We start from the raw sequence: 18884 nt of genomic DNA, 5'->3' as shown, positions 1-18884 counted from the left end.
GGGGCCCCATAACTGTTTTTAGGGGAGCGAGTCTAAGCAGTTGAAACTTGACAAGGGAGACATCCGATATGGCGCTTTTCATGGTGTTCCTCTCACTTACTGCTCTTTACTAACACCATATTTAATCAGTTGGTGCTTTTTTTTTTTTTTAAATAATTAATTTTGTTTTCCTTCAGTGCAGAGGAGTTTACTCCAGACGTAGGTAGGTGTGAGGGCCATTTGTATCTGTTATTTTGGATAAATGATGAGTTGATTCATAACTCAAAAAGCAGATCTGTTTTATACATCAGTTATAATGTAGTCTGCTGTATATAGTTTCCTCATTTGTATATGCAGAGGTATATAGTCTTTGAAAGTGAGAAGCAGAATAAGAATTTCAAAATAGAAAGCATGTGACAACCCCCAGCCTTCCTGGGGGTTAAACCTCTTGAAGAATATTCAAGTTCTATTCTTCGTATCCTCCGGCTGTGTGACCTTAAGCAAATCTCTTCAGCTTCTGTGTCTCAAGTCCCCAGTTTTTAAAAATAACCAAAATACCAACTTTTATAAGGCTATGGTTGTAATCATGGTGTAGAATTATTAACTTTGAATAATCTTAATAACTGCAATGTATCTTACTTACCTCTGGACTCACAAGCTCCTGTAGAACATATCAGTAAGCTGCTTGACTTGGCCTTTGTCAGCATGCTCCCTTTATGTCTCTTTGTGCTGCCTTCCTGGTTAGTATGTCTGCAAGAGGCTGATCCAAAGGGGTATAATCTTCCTCACGCAAGTAGAATAGGATAAGCTTGTAACTCCATTGTCTGGCTGTCTGAGAGGGCATCTGATTTGCTTATTTAAATGTTGCTGATGAAGAACACAACCTGAGTAGAAAAGATGAGGGAATGTAGTTCAGTTTTTGGAAAGTGATGTTCAGTTAATTGGGGTTTTGCTGTACATAAAGTTAAGACATTCCAAGGGGGCAGCCAAGTTGTTGCAGATAATTTGGTATAGCATAGTTAGTAGTTCCTCTGTGTTCATAACACATCACTGGTAAGGTTACCCAGTCTTTCAGCAACTCACTGGAACTTGGAATTAAAGGAGGAATTCTGATGAATATTTCGGACTCTGCTTTAAATACCTTGAAGGTATAAATAAATTACACCTTCCAAGAAAAGTAAAGGGACCTTATGTGGCTGGAGGTGTGTTATTAAACAGTGAATATTTGCAGAGCTTTTTGTGGCGATGACATAAAATTTAATCATTTTAATATCAATTTAGAGAAAAGGCTGCAGACATTGAACCCAAAGCAATTTCAGAACTTTCTGAAACAAATTAGATCTAATTCTATTCAGATCTATTCAGCTCAGTCCCTTGCTGCTTAGGAGCAACTTAAATTGCTGCATGTATTCAGCAGCCATAGCTAAACTTCCAAGTGTTTGGAAATTTGGGGTGATTGTTCTTTCCTCCATCTTTTCCTGAACCGGGCAAAAGTTCACATTGCTGTCCAAGCCTCTTTCATTGAGCTACACCATCCAGCTTAGCAGGGATATTGAATATTCTTGGAGCTTGCTGCTGGTTTGAAGTTCAAAAGTCATCTGTCATTTATCTCCATTAGTGTCTGTCAAAATTTGGCACCATGGCAAACAGGTTTATCACTGCTGAGGTAGTGCAGGTGGTGCTAGGTTTGCCACAGCATTACTATTCGTCTAGCTCGTGTTTGTGGTTGTCCTTTAACAAGTCACAGTCAAGTCCCTATAGCATTAGTAACCAGTCTGAACCCACCTGTAAATGTTTAGTGTCACAGTTGCCACATGGGCTTTCATCTGGTTTCTCACCCAGTGCCTCTATACTCTCTAGCTGTTGGTTGTCCTTGCATCCCTTGGAAGAGAATGGAAGCTGAAGCACAGCGTGTCTAGCTAGCAATATCTTTGATTGTTTCCTTGAGTTTTCTATGTTTGTTGTTAAATGCAGTATATGAGAATTAATTTTTCAGAGTCAAAAGTATTAATAATTTAAAAGAAAATTGTTGCTTCCATTTTAGTGGGAAGGAATTGTGCACCCATGGATTCTTGTTGAGTCTGCTTGGTCCTCATTGCAAGCTGAATTTGCTACTCCTGTCTTTTTGCCTGTCTTCTGACTCTCCTAAATGTAAACCCTTGTGCACCAGAGAGACACTCTAATCAGTGCACCAGAGAGGCATACATTTGAAAATACATTGAACTACTGTCTATATGTCTTTCTTCCAATATAATACTGGTCATGAAATGTCAGAGACTGAATTTGTATCTTTTTGATTTCTTTTGTATACTTCTTCATATTTCTTTCTCAAGTGCATTCAGGTACAATTTCAAGGGCTGTAGGTACAAACTGTAGAAAGTCACTGCATGACTGTTGATTCTTAAAAGCAGCATCTTGAAACATCCCTGTGTGACTGGGAAGTATATAACATGCATTGAGAGTCATTGCAAGGATTTAAAATCAATAGAAATGGGTGTGCTAATCTCTTGCTGCTTACAGAACTATTAATTTCAAAATTATAAGGAGCTGTGATTTACAGTTTTTTGAACTAAAATAAGCATTTTTTCTTTTTTTTTTTTTTGATTTTTGTGTGGTTAAGAGGACTGAAGCAAGAATACAATGAGCTTTCAAAGAAAAGAAGGTTATGAACAGACAACTGTAAGCTGTAGGGTTTCATCAGCTTAACGAATTACTAGTAGTTAGCAGAGATGTATTAGTTGCTTGTGCGCATGTTTCTGCTATGCTGCACATGCAATGAAAAGCATGTTAAGTTAAACCAAACAGCTTACTCTGCAAATACTGTGTGTAATAGTTAACAATGGAAGCAGTTAACTCAGAGTAATTCTGTCATATGTAATAATCTCTGTATGCCGTAATGTGCAATCACTGTAATGGTGTACATTCTGAAATGGTGCAAAAATGAGAGGGGGTAAAAATTGGCACTGTACAATAAGATTCACTTAATTTGGTAGCTCAGAGAACTAAAATCCACATAAGATTTGCAAATCTAACATGAACAGTTTTGCAGCTGATCACTTCTGATTCATTAGATTTTTGCACCTGAGCCTGTAGCAGGTCCTCTGATTTTTCCTTTTAGATGGTTTGACTTATATCGGTATCTAGTAACTGAAAGTTGTTCTGCTGGTAACTTGAGGTAACTTTCAGTTACCAGGAAGGCTGCTTCTGAGTCAGAGGTTTGTTCTTCTTTTAGGGTTCTCGATTGATTTATTAAGCACATCTTTAAGTAATGTTGCTGGATGTTATATTTTGTTAGTAGCTGTGTCATTGCTGGGTAGCTTGCATTCTTCACAAGCCTCATTTCTTCTGTGTTGTCTTGGAGAACTTCCAACCAATTATGTTCTTAAGCAGGTAAAAGAGCTGCCTGTCAATGGATTGTAGTTCAGAAATGTAAACATCTCATTTCACGTCATTTCAAAGCAGTTTTAAACTAAATTGCTGGTTAAGAATCTTGCTGTCCTATATACTCGTTCACCATCCATTCCGGTTATTCTAGCTATCGCCATGTTCCCAAAGAGTGCCTTTTCTGCGGTGTCCTTTGGCTGCAAAAAAAGCCAGTTCAACCTGGGGGGAGGTTGTGAAGAAAGGACAACTTTCTCATCTTAATTGCTCTTTCCTCAGAGTTCTGATTGCCCTGTCATCTCCACTTCTGCTGTTTTAAGGAATTGACATTACATCTTTTGCCGTAAAACTTAGTCCCATAAGACCATTCGATGTGTTTATCCTCTTGACACCTTGTAAGTACCGGCAGTGCTTTTATCCTCATAAAACAGGTGGAAAGCCACCAAAACAAAGAGAATACCTACAGTGGAGCACAGTCTAGAGAGCTGAAAGCTATTGGAGACCAGAACTAGCAAGTCCACATGTAGTACAGATATGCTCGTATGGAGTTCTGTTTGGCTGTGTGTGCATGGCATTGTACGTGAGCTTAGAAATCCTGCCTGTTACATACCATGAGCTTGGGTGTCTTTTGCTGCGGTCTTCCCTGCACTTTCATTTCCAGATTAGTTTGGGCAGAGAGCTTACGTCTGTCTATATCCATGGTGTAGATGTGCCCTACTAAATGTTTTGTACAAAGTTAAACTGAATCTGGACCTCTCAAGTCTTTCATAAGTGTCGTAAGCAACAGGCTATCTGTTATGCCCAGTGCCTTGTGGGAGACTTGGCGCAGGCAAGACACCTCTGAACTCTGCATGCTTGTACAGCATGGTCCACAGGCATAAAACTCCTTTCATGTTCAGTACCTTAAAACGATCCAGGCTGTGCTCTCCAGAAGTCTAGCATGTCACTGGCTTCCAGAATTACCTAGAAGAGTGGAAGTTTTCTCATGTCATGTAACAAAAATCCTAAAACTCCCCACTACCTGTAACGTGTCCCTAAGAAAATTAAAGCTGTCGTCTTGAGACTGTCAACCAATGGACTTGAGCCAAGGTGAAGAGATATCTCTCTTTGTGGTGTCCATTAAAATAAGTTATTTTGTGACTCCAAACTAGCTAATACAATAATTTCATGAATGGTAAATAAATAAACCAAAATAAACACTTAAAAAAGGTAGAAGAATTAAGATGAAAAAGCTTCCTGTTGCATATCTGGCAATAACGGTTCTTTCTGCTTTTCCGAGCCTTTGAAGCCGTCTGTATGTGTGTCTTCAATTGTCAAACTTTTGCTTTAATGACCTTTTCAGTGGGTAAAATGTAGAAAGAACTCTTTGGTAGGTAGGATCTTTTTATTCCACAGCCAGGATGTTGGGTTTATGTCTTTCAGTGCTACATTGGTTTTGTGTCTTATGGGGTGTACTTTGTTGTGTTTGTTTGGTTTTTAGGTGTTATCTACTTTGCTCATAGACCTGTGGAGGTGGCTGTGATATATGACCTTGGTGTGATAGAGCTATCTGTTACTCTGGCAGGTTGGAAGCTATTTTCTTGGGAATTTTCACTGTCTGCCTTTTGGTAGATATGGAAACTGTCACTATTATTGGATTTTGTCCTTTTTTTTTTTTTCTCAGCCTGTTCTCCCTTTTATATCTCAGTTGGAATAAAGCATTATTGTGTTTCATGATTTATTAAATCGTAGTGCTAAGGCTTCTATCGTTCTTCTGTGAGCATCTAAACTGATGACCCAAATAAACCGTAGTAGTAGGGTTACACACTGAGACTACTGTGTTTGATTTATATTGGTTTGATTTGTCTTCTTGTAATGAGGCTTGAATAAAAAAATGGATATATTAGATGAAACCAGAAGTTCAAATATCCTGAGTGTAGATGAAGAAGATTGCAACTCTAAGCAGTTACAAAATGGTGTAAATAATATTTTCCTGACTTACTTTCCCAGCTTCCAGTGGGTGCTAGGGATTTCTTAAACTAGAGGTGACAGGTCTATCCTTCCTGCTTAAAAGGCACTAAAGGAATTGAACAAAATCATGTAATGCCTTTTAAGTCATTTATCCTTTTGGCCTTCTGAAATTCTGTGGCAGTAAGTTCAGTAGCCTAATTATGCATTGTGTGAAAGAGAACCTGCTTTTAACCCTACTGCTTGATGATAAGTTCAAGAGATGCTGACAGTCGTTCTGAAAAACAGTGAACTGTCCTTTCTGCTTGTCATTATTGTTTTTATTTATTTTATTTCATTAGTGGAATGTGAAGGAAAATCAGAGAAATTCTAATGTAAAAATGAAGTTACAGTAGATATTACAGTATATAGCAGATGTTTAGATCATAGTATATATTTCATAGAATCATAGAATATCCCGAGTTGGAAGGGACCCATAAGGATCATCAAGTCCAACTCCTGGCACCGCAGAGGTCTGCCCAAAAGTTTAGACCATGTGACTAAGTGCACAGCCCAATCGCTTCTTAAATTCAGACAGGCTCGGTGCAGTGACTGCTTCACTGGGGAGCCTGTTCCAGTGTGCAACCACCCTCTCTGTGAAGAACCTCTTCCTGATGTCCAGCCTAAACTTCCCCTGCCTCAGCTTAACACCATTCCCACGGGTCCTGTCACTGGTGATAACGGAGAATAGGTCACCTGCCTCTCCACTCCCCCTCGCGAGGAAGTTGTAGACTGCGATGAGGTTCCCCCTCAGCCTCCTCTTCTCCAGGCTGACCTCAGTTGCTCCTCATATGTCTTCCCCTCTAGGCCCTTCACCATCTTCGTCGCCCTCCTCTGGACACTCTCCAACAGTTTAATGTCCTTTTTGTGCTGTGGTGCCCAGAACTGCACACAGTACTCGAGGTGAGTTTAGATTAGTGTTTAGATTATAGAATCATAGAAAGTTTAGGTTGATAGGGACCTCTGTAGACCATCTTGTCCAACCTTCTACTGAAAGCAAGGCCTTAGATTATAATACCCAGCCTTGAGTGTTTACTGAAAGAGAGATTCCATCATTTCTTTTGGTAATTTATTTCACTATTTATCAATTCATTCCATTTGTTTTCAGTTTTTCTCATATGCACACAAAAATTCCCTCAGCAACTTGTGCCTATTGCTTGTCTTAGTGGCACTCTGCTGGATGGTCTCCAAGTTTTTAATGTCTTCTGGGAGGACCAAACCTGGACACAGCATTCCAAGTGTGGTGTAACAAGTACTGAGAAGAGTAAAATAATTGTATCCCTTGATGTGCTGAATACAATCTTGCCAATGCAGCCTGGGACATGATTTAGATGCTTACACTAATATTCATGCTGTTGTGGTGCAGGGTGGTGTAGCTTTTAACGTAGAATTTAAAATATTGGCACGCACAGCACTCCATATGAGTTCAGTTAGATGAAGTTTTACTCCAATGACAGAAAACTTTTCATCCTCACTTTTGAGCATTTACATTCCTACTATATTGCTGCAATTTAACACTTTCATTCTTTTATTATTTATTCCCTGAAAGAATGGATCTGACTGCTTTCCCTTGCAGTCTCTTCTGAAGAACACTTCAGCTAAATACTTCTGCTTCTTTGAGCCATTCAGCACTTTTTGTAGCCTATCCTGCAGCTGTGTCACTAAGTCACATTTAAACTCCATCCAGCTTGAATGTACAGATGGCACAAGTGCTGACAAGAACAAAGACACCGATCTTTTCCCTCCTGCATCCAAGCAGCAGCAATGTGTGACTGTATTCTCTGGTATAGTATATTGATTTTATGCATTGCTATATGTGTTATACTGCTTCACAGTATTTATCTGAACTGCTTACTAATTTTTTTTGCTTCTACAGCAGTTGTATTTCTGGTCTGATCTGAGCTCCTGCAGTCCACAAAGTGCTTGTTTTGTCTGTTATGTTTAGTCTCACTAACAAAGTGAGATTCTCTTTATATCAGAATCTCAGTCAAAGATTATCTTTATATCAGAATCAAGAGATTTCAGGAGTTCATGATTTCATGTTTTTTACTGGGGCTGGGGAAGTGTGAGTACTTTTTTTTTGAAAAAAAACTTAATTTTTAGTGTGTTTTGCTCAAGTGTTTTTAAACGTTGCTTTGTATTTTGGATTTACCTTGGGTTAAGACAGGAAACATCTAAAATTGGAAAAAAAAAAAAAAAAAGTGTATGTATGAAAAATCATCTGTAGAAATATAGTTGTTGGTTGTTTTTGTTTTGTTTTGTTTTTTAAAGTGCTTTATTGAAGTGACTCCATGACAACTCTGTGTGTTTCCCAGAGGTGTATCTGTTTTGGTGTGTCCTAGTTTTAGCCACTTCTTCATGTTCTTAAATATGTTTTCTTCAGAGGGCTATGTTGGATCCCAAACATATTTTTTTCAGGATACTTCGTCTTGCTTGTCCTCACAGAAAATTGCTGGAATCAGGCTTGTTTCCACAACACACACATTTCTAGAGGGTCCAGGAATGCAGGTTTCTCACTTAAAAGCTTCTACAACTGTGTGTGAGCAGTAATAAAGGGTTGACACAAGCCTTTGGGGACAACTTTAAATGACTGAACTGTTGCCTATTTCAGCAGTCTCGGGGATTTTTTTCCCAACTGCTTGGATGCGGTGTTATGAGCCTGACCCAATCCTTAGTGACATCTTGTCAGGCTGATTAATGTAGACTCCAGAGAATATCTGGAGCTTTTGCTGTATGATTGATTCATTTTGCCAATATAATTCACATTCCTGTGGTCTGAATAACAAACAAGTGATTTAATGAACCCCTCCCCAGCTTATTCTAAATGGCTTATCCTGATTGGAGCAAGGCATGCTTTTGGAAAGCTTAAATACTTGCTGTATTTTACATGCTGAAAATCCACTGAATTATACACTTCTCCCATAAATTCAAATTAGAAACACAAGGATGAATTTCCTTCTTTGTCCTACAAATAGACATCAGAAATTTTACTGGTATTACAGTTGTCACTTACTCCTAATTTTGCTGGCCACTGCTTTTATTTTCTCACTGTGCTTCTTACCCTGGAATGTGTTTCTCCTGAAACCTATTTCTTTGCAGCATTTCCTATTTGTTATCTCAAAAGGTGACCTGCAAAAGGTGGGAAAAGATTTGTTATTCCTCAAGGTTGTTTTTATCTCCTGTACCCCTGATGTTGATATTTTTGGGTGACGTCGCACCTTGTTTTGTGTTTGTGTTTATAACTCGTCCATAGGTGTTGCCTATCTTAATACCTGTGTCTTGGGAAATTCTCAGGAGAGCGAAAGAATCTATATCAGGAGGGTAGTACTCTACTAAAACAATGAGCCAAAACAACAGAAAGGAGAAATAAGCCATCCAGATACAAGCAGAAATTGTGTTTGCCTATTATTCAAGAAGTCTTACAATCCCGGTTGCGAGATCCTGATTCTGGATCTATAAAGAGCTCTTCAACAACCGTATTCAAGGAGGATGTGCATAAAAATGAATATGAAAGGAGGAAAACAACACTATTTATTTTTATATGTGTGAAACCATACTCAGCTTTTAGAGCTGTGCTATATCTGCATCATAAAGAAATATCAAAGATAATGGAGAGGATAAAAGCTTCCTCCATTTCTTCTTCTCTGTTGGCCCCTAGTCTCTTCTTCCTTCTTTTTGTCAGGATCCATGTCATGCAGTTTGCTGGTGTCCCAAGCCTAGCTATACACTTGCCTATCTCTAGTCCACTCTTAGTTTTGTTCGTACTAATATCCTACCTGCCCTGCTATCATTCAAAACTTGGTAACTGAGTAGGGGAAGCAAAGATCCTGATCAGGTTATGATCAGGTTTCTGAGGAATAACAGCTGCTTGCTTATTTGCTTTCTTTCCCAGCCCCCATCAGAGAAAGCTGAGAGAGGGTTCATTTGCACTTGTGTGAGACATTGCTTTTAAAAATCAGATAGCAGCATGCTAGCATGCACGCAGTTTGTCTGACATGACTTCAAACTATTGAGTGGATAATAGGTAGATTTTTTTTCTCTTAGGTTTTAAAGAAGAGCTCAGCACTTTATAAAGAGCCTTGTTTCTGATTTCAAATTATTGCTAAAGGTTTCTAGAAATGATAATTGCAGTACCATCTCAGTAATGACCTCCAGAATAATTTCTTGCTTCATTGCAGTTTAGGAGAGAGGAAGGCTTCTTCCTTCATTGCTGCTGCCCTGTGGTGTCTCCTACCTCTCTTCTTACAAGACTGCAATCAGATGTGACATTCGTTTCAGCAGTGGTTCTTTTTGCCTCTGTATCAGTGCAGATTTATGGCTGGTCGTTGATGCAATGTATTTTCTGACTAGTCAGCTTAAGGTTATCTGTGTTATGGGCAGTGTTGTGGGCAGGCCTAGCAAAGGAAATTTTCAAATCCAATAGCATGAAGGGGGAAAAAAAAGGCTTACTGAATTACAGCTGCTTAGGATTATATAGATTTAAGACCTGTCTTAGTGCTGTATAAGCACAGCAGTGAGGAAACAAAAGGCAGCGTACAGAATCAGGAAGGCATGCCTGAAAGGAAAAACCTTGGGACCATAGAGCTTTCCACAGAGACATGACATGTCATCACTGTTCTGGATGGGCCCTGAGTTATTTTTCCTCTGAAAGATTAAGTAGTATTTGTGGTGCTTATTTTGGTTAAGTTTAACTAAGTAAGTTAAGTTCCTTAGTTTAATTTAAAAGTGGTTTAAGAAACACAGCTGGAGAACATGACATTATACATAATGGAGTTTGGAATTGTTCTGATGGTATGGCATGGCTCAACTCTTTGAGACTCAGCAGGGGCAGCCTTTTGCCTAGCAAAAGGGAGGAGAAAGAAAAGGGTACAAACGTATTTGGTTCTCCAGGGTGAAACAGTGGACACTGGAGAAAGACTGGATACGCTAGACCATGAATATGCCTAACGTATTCTTTGAGTATTTGGCAATAGTTGAGCCCATTTTAATATACCTTTTAAATAGACTGTATGGCTTTCAGTGAAGTTGTTTTATAACACAATGGTTGTGCAAATAGTTGGAAAATCAAGTCTTGTACTGTGGTTCTAGATTTTTTTTAATGGTTTTGCTGTTGTTGGTCCTCTCCCTCTCTCCCTCTTTTTGGCATGACTCGTTGTGATTTAGTTGCTGTGTAAGTTACTACTTAGGAAGGGACCTTTTAAAATTGTTTTCAGAGCATAGTCATTCAAATATAACAATACAGAGAAAATACATTTCAGCTGACAAATGACATGAGCTTTTATTTAACATTTTTTATTCAAAGGTAGTGAATTGGGAAGACCTGCTTAAATGAATCCATTCTTCTAACTTATAATAGTGTGGTTTCATAAAAGAGATTCGTGTTCATTCTGGACTAATGTGTACCCATGTGAGCCTATGGCAAGAGCATAAAGAGCTCCATTTATGACTTCATGTGGACTTGCCACAGCATAGGGTGTACAAGCTGATGGCACTGCCATAGCTGCCACTGAGCTGCAACCTCGACACTATTTCTTTACAGAGGTTTCCTTTAATATATTTGCTCACAAAAAAATGTCTTGTGATGTTTCCAAATTGATTTAGGAGACACTGGCAGAGGGAAATATGAGGGTGTTTTATATTGAGGTTACCTGTGTTGTAGATGAGTGATCTTCTATTTTTCCCATTTGCTAAGCAAAAACTAGAGGTTAAAAATCAGAAGAGCACAGGGACTTGGGAGAATCCAGGTTTGCTTTGGAGTTGTGTGCACCTTGTTTTTTACTGCTGCCTTTAATGAGCATAAATAAAATAAATCAATAAAGTCAGGGCTCAGGAGGAGCCTTATACTTTTCTTGTGCTAATCCCACTGAAATGAAAACTAACAAAAAATTAAGATGAAGATCTTGAAGGCACAAGGAAAGTTAATACAGCTTTCTTCTTCAAATTTCGAAGTACTTCACTAGGGACTTTGCTTACCTTTCTGTTGGGTTACAAGGTGGGCATCTGAGATACAAAGTAAATACCTTTCCTGACCAGAGTCTTGCAGTATGACATGTATGTAGGGAAGTATACTTCACTTTTAGTCAGGTCAGCTGTCTGCTAGAGGTCTTTCTAGAGACCATCTTTCTGTGGTTTTTTTTTTTGTTTCCTTTTTTTTTTTTTTTTTCTCTGTAGTTGTAACCGCCTCTGGATTAGCAAGCCAGGAAGCTGACATTTTATTAGCTATGCTGCTCGCAATCTGAGAGCTGAATGAAAGTGTTACTTAATACATCCATTTGTATCTCGTTGGTGCCTAGCTCTTCCAACCCTATTAGATTTGAATTAGACTTCTCAGCAGTGGAATGTTCCAAGGTTACATACCTCATATCTAGGAGTTCTTTGAGGAAGGTGTTCAATGTGTAACTTGTGTGAGATGACAACGGCTTCTTGTAGGTCCTTTTGCCCTGTTGCTACATCAGGCTAGCCTGGGTATGTAGTCAGCTAGGACTGACCCATTGTCGTCATCTGCGTTCAGAATATTCTATCCATACATGGTTCAAGTCCTATACAATGGCCAATTGGCCAGTTGGGATTGGCCAGTTTTGGCTGTTGATTTTCGTGTCTGAGATAACCTGGAGGTCTTTCCACTCCTCCTACTTTTATCACTATCAAGCCCAGGAGTGTATCTACATGATTGACAGAAATAGTTGCTTCATTGAATCTGTGATACCTTGTACAAGAGTGTCGCAACAACTTCTCAAAGAGCAGAACTTGCCTGGCAAATGCTTTGCTATGAGTCAAAATGTGGCAGAAGAAAATAGCTCAATTTGTCTCTAAATGGGAAGGTGGATATTTCAGATTTCAGAGTCAGCAGAAAAAAGTCTGTATGAAAACAAACATGACTGATGGGGAAAAAAAAAATATAACACTGGTTACAGTGAGATAGTCGTGCCTGATACAAAACACAGGGTAGTAAGGTTTAAATTTTTGTTGCTCAGGGCAGAAAATATCTTTTTCTAGAATGGAAAATGCAGCTCCTTGCAAGAGGGATTGTGTGTCATCATTGTCACATAAAATAATATTGTCCTAATAATTATAATCTTTCTCTCAAAGAGTTGGAGCTGGAAATAGAAAAGAGTTGTTTTTTGCTGATTTGCTTATTGGTCACAAATAGTTTCAGAATGATCTGACAGGCTGTTGCAGTCACGTTTTGCTAGGCTTATGGGAAGATTGAAGGAAGTAAAGAGCTGATAGGTGAGCTCCAAAGAGAGGCCTAAAATTGACATGCCCTGGTACGTGGTATGTACCTGCTAGCCAAGAAGTTAGTCCTGGGAGGAGGCTTTAACTTCGATTATCTTATCTGCATATGCAAGTCTACCATTCCTTCTGGGACCCTGCAGGTAACCTGGAGTGGAGCACAGTGTGGACATATGCTTATGTTGATATTTGCCTAAAGTGCCGTATCAGGGTAATTCTCAGCGACCGAGGTTGTGTGTGATGAGATTCTGAATGAAGAGAGAGTAAAAGATGCTCCCAACAGCTGAGAGATGGATCTGAAATGGGTTAGGCAAACCCAGGAAATACTTCTCCATATATTTTATAGATGGTGAGTTGGAATATGTAAATATATAATACAGTTAATGAATGATTTATGGAACAGCTGAGAATTGAACCCATGTCTCCTGAGGTATGATTAAAGTTCTCAACTGCAATATTGTTCTTACTTCTCTTAGGACCTCTAGATGATGATGGTCTTTGCAGGGTGTTAGAGATTTTTGAATTCAGTAATTCTGCAGACAGTTTTGAAGTGATGCTGAATCCCGAATGTACAGAATGTTTGTAGACTCTGCAGGAGTTAAATGACTCTTGAAAAAGGTGATTTATCTCTGTTATCCTTTTTCTGTTGTGTAAATGACAATGAACACAGAAAGGGGAGTAGTACTTTGTTCCAGAGCTTACATTTAAGATGCCGTGAAGAATACATATGGTCCCAGCTCATACTCTTCTTTCATTTTCCACTGAATGTTTCACGTACTCTTGGGGAGGTTTGTACTGGGATGGAGAATCTCACATAACTGGTGATTGCTGTGGTTAGTGCAGCTACTAGGGGGCTTATAAGTAAGATAGAAAGAGACTTTTTACAAGGGCATGTAGTGATAGAACAAGGGTTAATGGTTTTAAACTGAAATAGGGTAGTTTTAGATTAGACAGTAGGAAGAAATACTTTACTGTGAGGGCGGTGAGGCACTGAAACAGGTTGTCCAGGAAAGTTGTGGGTGCCCCATTCCTGTTAGTACTCAAGGTCAGGTTGGATGGGGCTTTGGGAACTTGCTGTAGTGGAAGGTGTCCCTGTCCATGGCAGGAGGGTTGAAACTAGATGATCTTTAGTCCCTTCCAACCCAAGCCATTCTATACTTTGTCACTAATGAAAATGTTGCATAGCTTTTTAAGCAGCTTAGGTGGTCCAGCTTTCTGTGCTTTGTCCTCTGTCTTTGATAGCAAGGAGAAAAGGACACTTAGTGTCAGATTAATGTTGCTGCTTTAAGAAGAGTATTCTCTGATCAGAAAAATCTTGAGGAGAGAATCTTGGACTCTTCTCCAAACCACCTGCTTGCAAAATGGCTCTCTTAGAGCTACTGTTGAAATCTTGCTATTTGCATGCGATTTGGGGAACACCATAAACACATCTGCTCTTTATGTTAGTGCCCTAGAGTATAGTTACTTTTTATGATCCTAGTTTATGTAAAAATTAGCCCTGGAAAAGTGGAGTTTTCATTCAGTCATTCCCTGAAGAACTTGCTGTTCGTTTGCCTTTAAGGAACCAAATATAAAAAGTGGTTTGGCAAGTCAGTTTGTGTAAACCACAGCAACTGAGCTGCACGTGTCCCAGCAGTGAGGTAAGTGTAAGATCTCTTCCCTATTGGCTTGTCATGGCCCCGACACTTCCCCCTGTACCCCCTCACCTCTGCATACTTTTGAATGGCACTTCTGAGCACAAGTGATTTTAGAAACAGCCCAGCCTGAGGAACAGAATAATTCTTTACATTGCACTACTTGTGCTAGACTGGGAGATCTCAAAACATTTTTCTTTCTGTTCTTTTTATTGTTGAAAACCAATCCCCTGACAGAATGCACAGATATTTTTTGACTGCTTAATGGAAGTAAGTTTTAATTTTTTTTTTCATCTGTATTCTCCTTGAGGTGTTATCACTGCCTCTTAGCAGCTGAACATGACCACCCAGGAGCGTAATGCTTGTGGTGTGTCTTGGTATAGTGAGCAGGAATGCAGAGAATGGAAAAGAGAGATGGGTTCTTACAATTATGGGTTTGGGGATGTGTTTGTCGTTGTTTTTTGTTCCTTCTCACTATGTTTTGACTAAATTAAGCAATGAAGAGTCTCTTAAACTTATGAAAGAATTATCCAGCTCTATTAAACCCTTGCAGTACTGCGTATTCCTTTTGAGATGCTTGTTCCATCAACATTGGCCAGATTTGGTTTTGCTATGATGCCTTCTTGATCCAAACAAAATTCCTTCTCTTTGTATAGTACCCATTTTTTTGTTTTTAATTATGAAGTGAGTGTGCAAGCACTGAATGGATAGATAGATACAGGACACCTAATGGTGATGCCCTCCTTGACTGAATTAAAGTTCCATTTGAAACCAGTATAGGTGAATGGGAAAACTTTAACAGCAAATGATGATAGCGATGTAGCAATTAGTATTGGAAAGATTTCAATATTGTCAAATATCATGATTTTTGTATCTCCAATAATTGAAGAATTATCTTAAACTCTTGATCACAGAGCCATGTGATTATTCAAAATACTAGCTGAAAAGAAAACAATCCAGAAAACTAGGCAAAGCATAAGCCCTGGCAGTTTGTGAGAAAAGCTCTAAAACATGAGTCAAAAGGCATAAGCGGAAAAAGAAAGAAAAATAATCTAGAATATATTACTGACAAAAAATACCTGCCTTTTTAATAGGAAAAAAAAAAAAGCTCTTAAACATGGATTTTGAGGGACCAGACTTGTTAATTGTTACCATCAACAAAGGAAGTGAGGAAAAGAAAGGGCAAGGGTGCATCTGGAAAGCAAGTAGTCAAGCAGTTGTAATAGAAGGAATTGGAATGAAGTTAGCTGGAAGTGAAAAAAGAGATAGTCAGTCAATGGAAGGAATTACTGTTATGCTCAGCTCTTTGTATTTTCAGTGGGAGTTGAGTGATGACTCAGCACCTTGCTGTCTTATGCTCGAATGGACCCATTTATTGAGGGAGCTGAAAGGGATGTTCAGAGTGAGGGAGTTAATTCAAAAATGTGAGTTAAGAACTCTAGAGAACAGTGAAGTTGTTCCTGGCTGTAATGGTGAGGAGTGAGTTTTAGATATGGAATAGTTAGCAAAGCAATATTTTCTAAAGCAAATTTTGTCAAGGTACTATAGCAGTCTCCTGAAAAACTTCCTAAGAGACTCCCTACTGAAGGGAACAAAAAGCCCAATAAGCAGACCAGACCCACTTCACAGGGAGGCCTGCTGCCTCCATGGGGCCCAGGTTAGGTATGTGAAGAGAAAGCATCCTGCCCTGGTTCTGCCCTTGGATTTCTACTGCTGTTGATTTTCCAGGTAGGCGGTATTGAAGCTCCAAGAAGAAGTCCAAGGGCAATCAAAAGAGCCTTCAGAGCCTTGGAACAACTAGATCAAGAGCACAAATAGTGTTTTCCCCTATCCCTCTAGTTACAGGGAATGACAAGGTGAAGAACAGGAAGAGCCAGTAAATCAGGCTCTGAGCCCAGTGTAACTGGCAGAACTTCGGGTTTTTTGGTCAAGGTGTGGTGGTTTTACCAAGCTGAGCAGCTGAGCTCCATCACAACTGCTCTCTCACTCCCCCTACTCAAAAGGAAAGGGGGAGAAAATATTATGAAAAGGGCTTAAGGGTTGAGATAAGGACAGGAAGATCACTCAACAATGATCATCATGGGCAAAACAGACTCAGCATAGTAAGATTAGAGCAATTTATTACCTATTACTAACAAGCTAGAGAAGTGAGAAACACACACACACAAAAAAAAAAACCCACTCTAAAAATGCCTTCCCCTCATCCACCCTCTTCCACCTCCTCCTCCCAAGTTGTGCAGGGGAATGGGGGTTGTGGTAACACTTCATCTCTGCTGCTCCTTCACAGTCACTCTCTTCCCCTGCTCCAACATGGGGTCCCTCCCACTGGATGCCGTCCTTCCTGAACTGATCCTGCAGGGGCTTCCCACAGGCAGCAGCTCTTCAAGAACTGCTCCAATATGGGTCTGTACCACAGGGTCTATCCATCAGGAGCAAACTGCTCCAGCACGGGTCCCCCATGGGTGGCAGCTCTTGCCAGGTCACCTGCTCCTGCATGGTCTCCTCTCCACAGCCTACAGGTCTGGCCTGTAACCTGCTCTGGTGGGGGCTCCCCACAAGCTGCAGCCTCCTCCAGGCCACATCTATCTGCTCATGGAGATCTGCTCCACAGTGGTAAACCATGGGCTTCAGGGGGACAGCCTGCTCCACCATGGTCCTCTCCACAGGCTCCAGGGGAACTTTAGCTCTGGTGCCTGAAACATCTCCTTCTCCTCCTTCTTCACTGACCTTGGTGTCTGCAGGGCTGGTTCTCACTTTTTGCTCTCCCACCTCCTGTTGCGCAGCAGATTTATTTTCCCTTTCTTAAATCTGCTCTCTCAGAGGTCTTTTCCAACCTAAATGATTCTATGATTCTAATTCTTATTAGTTCTTCTGTGAGTTGAAATTCCAGTGCTGGTTTCATGTGGAGCTTTTGGAGGGAAAAATTTTGCCTTCTTATCCATTAGAACAACGTTTTGCCTATCACATGTACTACTGGTCACGAATAAACAGTAATGCCATTACAAGTAGAATTGATTTTCTCCTCTGCCCTGTACAACAAAATGTCTTAGAGAAAAGCAGCATAGACTGGGTTTGATTTTTAAACATCTACTGTGCTGTTTTACTTTTGAGATTTGTTTCACAAAAAGAGCAAATGCATAGTTGGCACCTCCCATGCTGTTGGAGAGGTAGTACTTATCTGTCATGTACGTTAGCTTCTTGAAGTCTCTAAACAGATTGAATTTTAAATACTTTCTGAATATTTTTGTGGGGTTTTATGTTCAGCTGTATCATAAGCTTTTTTAACAGCTGTCTCTGTATTCACCTTTGAGTACAGCTGAATTGACAGGGAGATAAAATTTATTGCAAGCCACAGCTGCTCATTGTATACTTTCCTAAATAAGATGTACCTGTTACTGCTCTCTCTGGAAGACACTTTCTATCATAAGGAAAGAGGCCAATTGCCCAGTATCTAAGTCTTATACTTTAGGATAGCTGTTTTGTTGTTCTGAATACTGTAAGGTTATCCAGTACATGGGGGTTTAATCCTGTGGCTAGAAGGAGGCTGCTGGGTAATCCAGTCACCAGCTGCAGAAGGGAGCAAGCCAGCACATTTGGGGGACTGCTGAATCTGACATCTGGAAGTTACAGGATACCGCTACACACAAAGCCACACGTATTGTGCATTAGAGTAGTGGGCTCTGGAAAGCTGCTGTTGTTTTGTTTTGTGTTCTTCTACCTGTGAGATGGGTCTCAGTCTCTGTTTCATGCCCTCATCTCGCCCCCCCCACCCCCCTTTTGTAAGACACTTGTAAGTCTTCTGTGTTCCAATAAGGTCAGAAGATGTAATTTTGCTGGTAGTAGGGCTGCAAAACTTGGTCACTGGCTTTTCTGCAGCAAGGGGTGTTGTTTCAAAGCTAATAGTGAACTAGGGAAGGAATGAACTTTTCCCTAAGTGTTTTAGGAATTTATTCCTATAGAATTTGCTTTTGTTTATGCTCATTTATGAGAGCTATGATATAAGACCAGAGAAGGCTTTTTTTAATCATATGGTTTTATAACAACTATTGTGTAACCCCCCCTGCTGTTCGTGATGTATGCCCCTGCTGTGTGTGATGTATGCACAGAGAAGAGTCAAACCCATGTATGTGCTGGAATTCAAATGTTTGATGGTCCCTCAGCTAACATTTCACATGGGTAAAAGTAATGTTTCCTGGTGTTTAAACAACTTCAGAGGAGGAATGGCTTTTAGACAATTTCAGTTTCTTATTTTTCAGTCAAAATAAGAACTGACTTGAGTCAGTCTATTCATCTATCTCAGGGGCTTGTGCACTAGAGTTTGGAAAACTGTTGAGTAACAAGGTGTTGCCGGGGAAAGAAATGCCAATTCCCTTCTGTTAGTCTGTATTTAAGCCTTCAGCATCAATGAAAAGTTAACTGTCTGCTAGCCTTAGGGTTGGCAGATTGTGGCTGCAGAACAGAGGAGTTAGGGTTCTTTAAAGCAAGCCTCCTGCACTTATCTATCCAACTCTACACTCTGACAGTGAGAACTGCTTGAGTTGGTCTCCGTGTCTGTTCATATAATCAACACTGTCAGGGGATGTTGAAAAAGCTGTCGGTTGCTGTAAATAACATGAAGAGTAGGATGGGCACATAGATCCTTTCCTTTCTGCTAGTAATTTTTTCAGTCTG

At 39.9% G+C, this 18884-nt stretch overlaps 1 protein-coding gene and 1 long non-coding RNA gene across 4 annotated transcripts in view; both read left to right on the top strand.

The window, feature by feature from the left end:
- Positions 1–18884, top strand: part of TSPAN9 (tetraspanin 9) — a 187093-nt gene that overhangs the window by 89527 nt on the left and 78682 nt on the right. The gene's annotated exons all lie outside the window — the stretch shown is intronic.
- LOC310894747 lies at positions 1168–15261 on the top strand. The gene is made up of 2 exons (XR_014580133.1): positions 1168–6249; positions 6896–15261. It is a non-coding gene; the product is annotated as an uncharacterized lncRNA (long non-coding RNA).

Source organism: Anser anser (genome assembly GCF_964211835.1).
Source record: "Anser anser genome assembly, chromosome: 1".
NCBI lineage: Eukaryota > Metazoa > Chordata > Aves > Anseriformes > Anatidae > Anser > Anser anser.
Note: the sequence above shows the minus strand (reverse complement) of the source record. Positions and strands in the feature narration are given on the sequence as shown.